An 8,717-nucleotide genomic window follows, 5' to 3' on the forward strand; every position below is an offset into this window, starting at 1 on the left:
TTTATTAACGATTTTTCGCATAAAATTTTTCTTTTCAATTTTTTAAAGAAGCCATTTCGATGGGAAATTCAATTCTCTACAAAATTTATCCTATGAACTATGCCGAAATTTTGCTTCGTTTTCGTGCTATATTTAAAAAACTGCAAAATCTAAAATGACCATTTGAACGATGCATGTAATAAAATATCTTAAACGTCATAGTTCCTTTTAAAATCCTATAATCAATAGCCTATTATGTTTATGACACACTTTTTTAGCCATCCCAAATACTCAGATATTTTTGTTTCATATTATATTTTTTTTCAATATTAAATATATTAAATAAATTATTTATACACTTAATACAATAAAAAATTTCAAATTCAAGTAGTTAATAAAGATCAAGTTTTTACAACAATAAATAATAAATTTACATTTCACATATTTGTTCACAGTTATAGTAGGACATAAAACATTATCATACAGCTTTTATTGTCAGTACGTACTTGCCAAAAATACTTAAAACAGAACCTGTTGTTAATTACTTGTTGTCCCTGTAAATACCTGAACAGACAGTGCGAAGTGTGTTTGATAAAAAATACTGTTTTTATAATATTTGAGTGATTAAACGCATTAAATCCATTATACATTTAAAATAATTTTTGATATGATCGTGCACTTTAATACGAGATAAACTTCAACGTCGGAAAGAGATTTATAAATTTAGATACAAATTTACATTGACGATTGTAATTTTAACTAATTTTTTTTACTCATTATTTTTATTTGTTCCAAGTTCTACGTTGTATTTATAATATTTGGCTGAAATTTTAAAAAACAGTATTTCAAAGTGATTATCTACATGATAGTATTTTTTCAGTTGATATTTTGTATTATATAATTCTGTTAGCAGCACGAACATTTTAGACCAAATTTTAATTTGTCTTTCTATTTGCAGTTAAAGTAGAAACAGTGACACCAGAAACCACACTTGACGCTTATTTGCGGGATAACCTACATCTAATAGGAACCAAAAAATTGTGCTTTGAAGGAGGATGTGGTGCTTGCATAGTGGCAGTTGAAGAAACTGTCGGGTGACACAAAAAGGGTATTTGCTGTTAACTCTGTAAGTAGCGACAACAAAAGTCGATAAAAAAACATTAACATATAGTTATCATGATAACTATATGTCGTTTATGTCAATAAGGTTGTAAAAATAGTACCAGTCAAATAGTAAGTGTTACCTTTTAGCATCCTAGTGCTGCAATGCAAAAAGAAAAATTAGGGGAATAGTAGAGAGAATAGTAAAAAAATATTCTAGTTTAAGTTTAATCCTGGTCAAGAGCTACTTCAAAATTGAAAAATAAACAAAATATATAAAATTAATTTCAAATGTCAGAATTCGGAGATTTGTGCGGGAGAGGGGGCGGCATATTATTATTATGTAGGTCACATGTGCGCTTAGGAACGACTTACGTTGATAAGCCCTAACCACCATTCAGTGAAGGAATGAGGGAAATCTGGAAAACCTCATTAATTAGGGGGATGGTCAAACACCGATCGGTATCAATTTCACACATTGATCCAAGCCTTCCACCCTACCATCCCCGTAGAGAGGGCGTCTAATTCATCTCTACGACTATAGCTAATTCATTATTTGGGACCAGTTCAACACTGATATTGAAATACATTTATTTACGAAACGATTTTGTCTTCAAGAAACTTGGAAACTGAGTGCCCTGGCCGGTATTTATTGTATTTGCTATACGCATTTCATTCCATTCTGGTGGACGGTTTAGTCACTAGTTTGTGGCGCTCTAGTCCTTGATTTTTATGGCTGAGCTGTTTCCAAATCCAAGTAGTCCTAAGCTCTCGCCTCTGTTGAATTTATCTTGATTTTATTGGCGTGTCTTGAATGTGTCATGCACTCCACAACTGTGATTTAGAAATGTTGGCTTTCATTGGAGATTTTCATTTGAAAAAAAAGCGATATGCCTCTCAAAATTTTCTAAGCCAACGATATTTTGTCATCGACGTTTTTTGTCTTCGAGAGCATTTTTCATTTTATTCGACAACTTGGTCATCAGAATCTATACGACATATTTTAAATGATATTTTCGATAATAAATATTTTCTATCATTCAACGTTTTATAATTTCAGTGATTGGTGCCTTTATTTTCCGCTCATGGCTGGACGATCCATACCATCGAGAGGATTGGTGGGCCCATCGGTGAATACCACCCAATTCAAGAACTTCTGGCGAACAACAATGGCTCGCAATGTGGATTTTGCTCTCCAGGAATGGTTATGAACATGTACCTACGCCTTAAATGAATCTGGTCCGAAAACTCAATCGCAAGATATCGAGGATGCTTTCGGTGGCAATATTTGTAGATACATCGGCTACAGGCCTATTTTGCAGGCGTTTAGGCAATTAGCTTCAGATGCAAGTAAGGGATTTTCATATAGCGACTAGCGACGCTATTTAGTATCCAAATATGTGATAAGTTGTTGAAAAATTTTATATTTGCTTGTGTTCTCTAGAATAAGCATAATGGAATTTACTATATTTTCATGTCAGTTTGGATAGAATTGAAAAGTTGTAGCTTAATTTTTATGTTTAGAACACAAATTGGAAGATATTGAGGATTTGAAACCTTGCAAAAAGGCAAATGCTTTAACCAATGTAAAGAGAAATGTGACAAGGAAAAAGTAGGGTACAAGGAATTTATATCTGGATAAAATTGTACAAACTGCAGCCACGATTGCTCATTTTAAACTCATTAGGGACAAAGACATACATGCTGGTTGCTGGAAATACTCCGAAAGGTAATTATAGCGCTTATATGCTACTTAAATTTAATGTCTTCATTATTTCTGTTCATATTAGAAGTTAGAAGTAATTTTACATTTTATGTTTAAGTGTTTACGGAGTGACAACTCCTCCAGAAGTGAATATAGACGTTGCAGGTGTAACTGAACTAACAACATATTCCGTAACGACTACTACGCTGACTTTAGGTGGAAACTTTGCCTTAAACAATGTTATAGAAGTTTTCACTGAAGTAGCTGAAGGAAATGCAAATGCATATTTGACCACTATGGTCAAACATATTGCACTAGTAGCAAATATTCCTGAGTGAAATGTAAGTTATTTACTTACATTATTGACAAAAAAGCATATCAGTAAATCAGAACCAAACATACCGTCTGAACTCATGCAGAAACATACCTTATCCACATTCCTGTGCTTTTTTTTTGAGGATATACATTTTTCCGTAATGAATAAGCAGTTCTTTGAATTTTGCTCAGGACTCGACTGTTATACTAGGAGTCAGACATGAATCCGTGGCAAATCAGAGTGTCACAGCTGCAAACAACTTATTCATAAGTATTTTGACCCAATCCAAAAAATTTAGTTGCAAAACCTGAAAGTGGTCAGTTTAATTGTTATTAACAAATTAAATATTTACATGGCTGTGAAAAGTTTATTTTGATAGATAGAATTTTTTATACGTTAATTAATGCGTTTTTTCATAAAAAACATATATTTTTTTGAAAATTAAAAAAAGATTAACTTTAACCAAAGTTATTGCAAATTTAGAGCAAATATCTTACATTATCCGTCTCCGCGCGCACCAATTTTACCATATCTCTGGTTCTATTGGATGGATTGAGACGCACGTCATCTCGTTTTAAAGCTTGAGCCTTATTTTACAAAATAGGTAAGATGGTTTATTTAACAATTAATGACAGCTTAGAAAGTTGTGAAATTTCAACGAAATTGCTGATTTTATTTGTTTATAAGGCTCTTTTTATTATTCATCTTCGATGAAAAGCAAAAAAGTTACCGGATATTGTTTCTCGCATCCTAACAATCATTTCATGCCATATAGTTATTAATTTTTCTTTATCAAACCCGTGAAGAGACGCACGTATATTAGGAGTGATACTTAAAAATAAGTTGTTTGCAGCCGTGGCACCCTGATTGGCCACGGAACCCTATTTGGCTCCTAGACTAATGAGGATATGTCTGATTTTGAACGATCACTCCTCAATTATTGACAGTTTTGTAACAAGTCTATAGAATATAGACCTACTAATGTTGTTTTAGATTGGTACAATAGCTGGGAATCTGATGACTAAATATTGTCATAACGAATTTGCATCTGACATTTTCGTGCTTTTGGAAACATTCAACGCAGTTTTAGTGATAGGTGAGATATAATCTTAATGTACTGTACTGTAACAGTCAGCTGGTGTTCTTGACTTGCTTTGGAAAATTTAAGTATTACTTTTTTATTTGTATTTATTTTTAGTTGATTCACAAAGAAACGAGGTGAGGGTCAGCCCTAAAGAATTTGTCAATATAGACATGAATAAAAAGCTTATAAAATAGGTCGTTCTTAGCGCTTTGGATTCTAGCTACAAATATTTGACATATAAGGTATTCAGAAAATTACTTTAATAACTAAAAATACACTAAATGTTCTCCTATAATTCTTCTAGATAATGGGTAGGGCACAAAATACTCATGCTCTTGTGAACGCTGGTTTTCTGTTACAATTGAACTACCAGATTGTGGTATCTGCGAGAATTGTATATGGAGCCATCTCCCTCAGTTTGTGCATGCTTCAAGCCTAGAAATTTTCTTACCAGGAAAAATTTTATTCAACAACGATGTGCTGAAGCAAGCGTTCCAAATTTTGGTCGCTGAAATTCAACCTGTTCTACCATATCCAAAGCCAGAATTCAGGAAAATTTTAGCTATATGTATCTCTCTTTTACAAGGTACTTGTTACAATTGAGAAGTAAATTTTGCTTAATAAATGTGTTTTATGTGATATTTTAAGTAATGATCGATTTAAATAAAAATAAAATAATAATAAAAGCAAAACAATTTTTGACGTTTTCGTTTTTGTATTTTGTGTTGAGTATAGCTCCAGCAGATCTGGTTTCCAGTAGAAATAGGAGTGGTAGATTGCTTCTTGAGAGACCGCTATCTACAGGAATCCAAGAATTTGGCACAATTCGGCAGAACTATCCTGTTACAGAGCCCATTATCAAAGTTGAAGCATTAGCACAATGCTCAGGTGAGTCAAAACATGTACGGGTGGAGTCAAAACTGTACTTTAATATAAATAAATAGAATTTGAATATTTATATACAAGATCATTGTATGTAAACAATGATGACTGATTTATTGATATACCTTATTGATCAGTAAGTCGGCTGGAACTTTTTTGTTTACGGTTTGCCAAAAAACACGTGATATTAAAGATTTAATTTATTGTCTAACAGTTGAGTTCTAGCATAAGCTTGTTTGATACGATTAAAAAAGTGACTCAAATTTTGAATGTAAAATTGATGCTTGTGTATTAGAGGCAAGTAGCAGATACTGGTCTATTGTTGAATAAAAAATACTACCTTCCCTATATTTATCCAATAATCTTGTTTGCAAACACGTGTATTATTAATTATAGGTTAATGTTGAGCGTAACAAAAACACTAGAAATTTTCCGTGAAAACGTATATTATGTAGCAAAAACTTTTTTAACGACTAAAAAGTTTACAATGCCTCTACCCGAGATAGCTATGATCAGACAGCCACAGCTTTCATTTTATAAAATTTTATTGTTTTTATAAATATAAAGAAAATACATAAAATTTTTATATGCAATACAGGCTTTAGACTTTATAAAATTATGTTTCAGTAACTTTATTACTACAGTTTATAATTGTAATTTTTTATTGTTTAAGTTTAACATTGTCCTGTAAATGATATGTATAATTAGACAATAAAGCTACTTATTCCTATTAAGGGTCATTAAAAACAGGTTTTTTATTTTAACTCGACAACATTAAGCATTGTCGAGAAAAAAACTCATTTAACACTTTGTGACAGGAATTTGGGACCTCGTTCTCCGGTTAAAACTACGCAAATTATTATTGTTCTTATAAATTAGTCACAATGGTTAGATAGATTATAGTCCTTACCTTACCGAATCATAATATTTTTTTAAGTTCGAAATCTATTTCACTATATTGCAATTTTAATTTGTCTTTAAAAGTGTCCCAAAGCATTAAATGCATCTTTTCCTCGAAAACGGTTAGTGTTGTCGACTTGGAACAAGAGTACCTTTCTGGAATTAAGTGGTTTATTTTAAAAACCGCAATCAAAATATCCTGACAAATTCTCAAATATGCTAAGGCCATTTAATAGGGCTTTATAATATGCAGTGTGTCCCACTAGTGCGGGAAAGTCCAATATCTATGTTAAAATGAGGAATATATGGATTTTTCTTTTTACTGTGTTGCCACATTTCTTGGAATGTACAAATTAAAAATATATTCAACAATACAGGGTGTTCCACTTTTCCTGGACATACACCAACTTTGGTTTTTTAATTGGAAACACACATTTTTTATATTTTTTTTCGGATTCTACATCAAAAACAAATGGTACTTTGTGTAGAATAGTTCTATTCAAATATTCACAGTTTTTGAGATATCTCGCTTGAAAGGTTTTTCTAGTCGATATTGGTTGCTTACATTTTCTGATACTGACAGGTTATACTAATAGCTAGGAAGCCCATTTTTTTATCAGATGTTTAGTAAGGGTGACTCTTCCGAATCATGCTCCAAAAACTGGCCTGCGTTATACAGGGTGACCAAAATATCANGGTATGAAAATATACAGGGTGTTCCATTTAAAAAATTGGAGATTTTTCAGTTTTTCAATTGGCAATTTTGACATGATATTTTGGTCACCCTGTATAACGCAACCCAGTTTTTGGAGTATGATTCGGAAGAGTCATCCTTACTAAACATCTGATAAAAAAATGGGCTTAGTAGCTATTAGTATAACATGTCAGTATCAGAAAATGTAAGCAGCCAATATCGACTAGAAAAACCTTTCAAGCGAGATATCTCAAAAACTGTGAATATTTGAATAGAACTATTCTACACAAAGTACCCTTTATTTTTTATGTAGAATCCGAAAAAAATATAAAAAATGTGTGTTTCCATTTAAAAAACCAAAGTAACAGCAAAGGCGATGGCTAATTCACAAATTCTTAATGTCGATACATCAACAGCTTTGGTAATTTAAAGTCTTCTGTAATGATTTTCTGTAAAATAAATAGCAAATATCACTCTATATTTAAAACTAATAACTAAAAACATACTGTTAATAGCAATAATATTGATGGTATTGGAAAGAAAACAAATAAAGTGGGTGGGATATTTAGTTATTTAAAGAGGATTTTATTTTCTCGTTGAAGGCGACACCTGGTCGCGTATTTCGGAAAAGAAGACGTTCCGGGTGAGAACTCCTTTACTCCAACGATGACCTCCTTCTTCGTTCAGGAAGAACTTTTCTGCAGTGGAAGTGTCCAGTAGTACGACCAGCCTGTTGGAATAATCGTGGCAGAAAGTCACGTTCTAGCAATGAAAGCGGCTGGATTAGTAGAAGTTATTTATTCCACACCTAGTCAAAGGCCTTACTTGAATATTAAAGATGTGCTCGACGCTAACGACACCTCAAGAATTTATGAGGCTGCGACAGTGGTTGCGAAAAGCTAAGGTATATGTTTTCAGGAAAGAATATTTCAATGACTATACAGGGTGTTTCCGAAATAAGTGCGTTCCTTGAAAAGGATGATAGAGGGCACGAAAATGAGCAACTTTTATTAAGCAATTGATGGTCTAAAATATTAGATACGTTTTAAATTGAAAAAAAATTCACATGAAGATTTAAACGAATTTACAGCCGTCCCTAGTGCGGCAGCCAGCTGTACCTTTGATATCGAAGTTGCCGCGCGCCGCAGTGCGAAAGCGCTGATGTCGATTTTGACGGTTTAAAATTTGTGTTCGAAAACGCTGAAACTTATTCAAATCTCGTTTAAAAGTAGCAGAAGAATTAAACGAATAAACGAATTGCCTATCACTAGACGATATGCTCTACAAAAATTGTTCAAAGTTATTGCATCGACAATACATTTTGTTTCATATATCAACAAACAAAAAAGATCTAGAGGGTTCAAATCCGGACCATCAGATTTGATTGAGTCACTTGGAACGTCAGCCAATTAGAGAAGAGCTTCACACATGTAGCGAGTCCGAAGCAATCTGGACGTGCACGTACTAAATTGCAAATTAATTTTAAAAGTAGATGTTTCAAACAATGGAATAAGTGCGGTTCTGGAGCAATCACACAACAATATAAATACACCTTTAGCACATTATTCAAAAAAACTCACACCGACGCAACAACAATATTCGACATTCGACAGAGAACTTTTAGCGATTTACGTGAGTATTAAACATTTTAAATATTTAATAGAAGGAAGAGAAGTCATTGTTTTTACAGATCATAAACCTCTTATTAACATTTTGACTTCAAAAACAGAGAAAAGTCCAAGACAATTTCGATATTTAGAATTTATTACTCAATTCACATCAGTTATCAGACACATAAAAGGAAAATATAACATTATTGCTGATAGTCTTTCTAGAGTAAATGAAAACATAGTTAACATGATTAATAATTTCGAAGTAAATTTAGAACAAATACAACATGCGCAAGAGCATGATAAAGAGTCAACACTTAACAGACTTACTAAAGACACAAAACAACAATAGCACTAAACATAAACTATTACAACATGAAATTGAATTTTCAAATAACATACTTTGGTGTGAAGTAACAAAAAATAAACGAATTTATATTCCAAAA

At 32.4% G+C, this 8,717-nt stretch overlaps 1 pseudogene; it reads left to right on the forward strand.

Annotated features, from left to right (window-relative positions):
* Window positions 1-7,564, forward strand: part of LOC108913482 — a 10,191-nt pseudogene extending 2,627 nt beyond the window's left edge.
* The last annotated feature ends 1,153 nt before the right edge of the window (window positions 7,565-8,717 follow it).

The sequence above is a fragment of the Anoplophora glabripennis genome, unplaced genomic scaffold (assembly GCF_000390285.2).
Source record: "Anoplophora glabripennis isolate ALB-LARVAE unplaced genomic scaffold, Agla_2.0 scaffold695, whole genome shotgun sequence".
NCBI lineage: Eukaryota > Metazoa > Arthropoda > Insecta > Coleoptera > Cerambycidae > Anoplophora > Anoplophora glabripennis.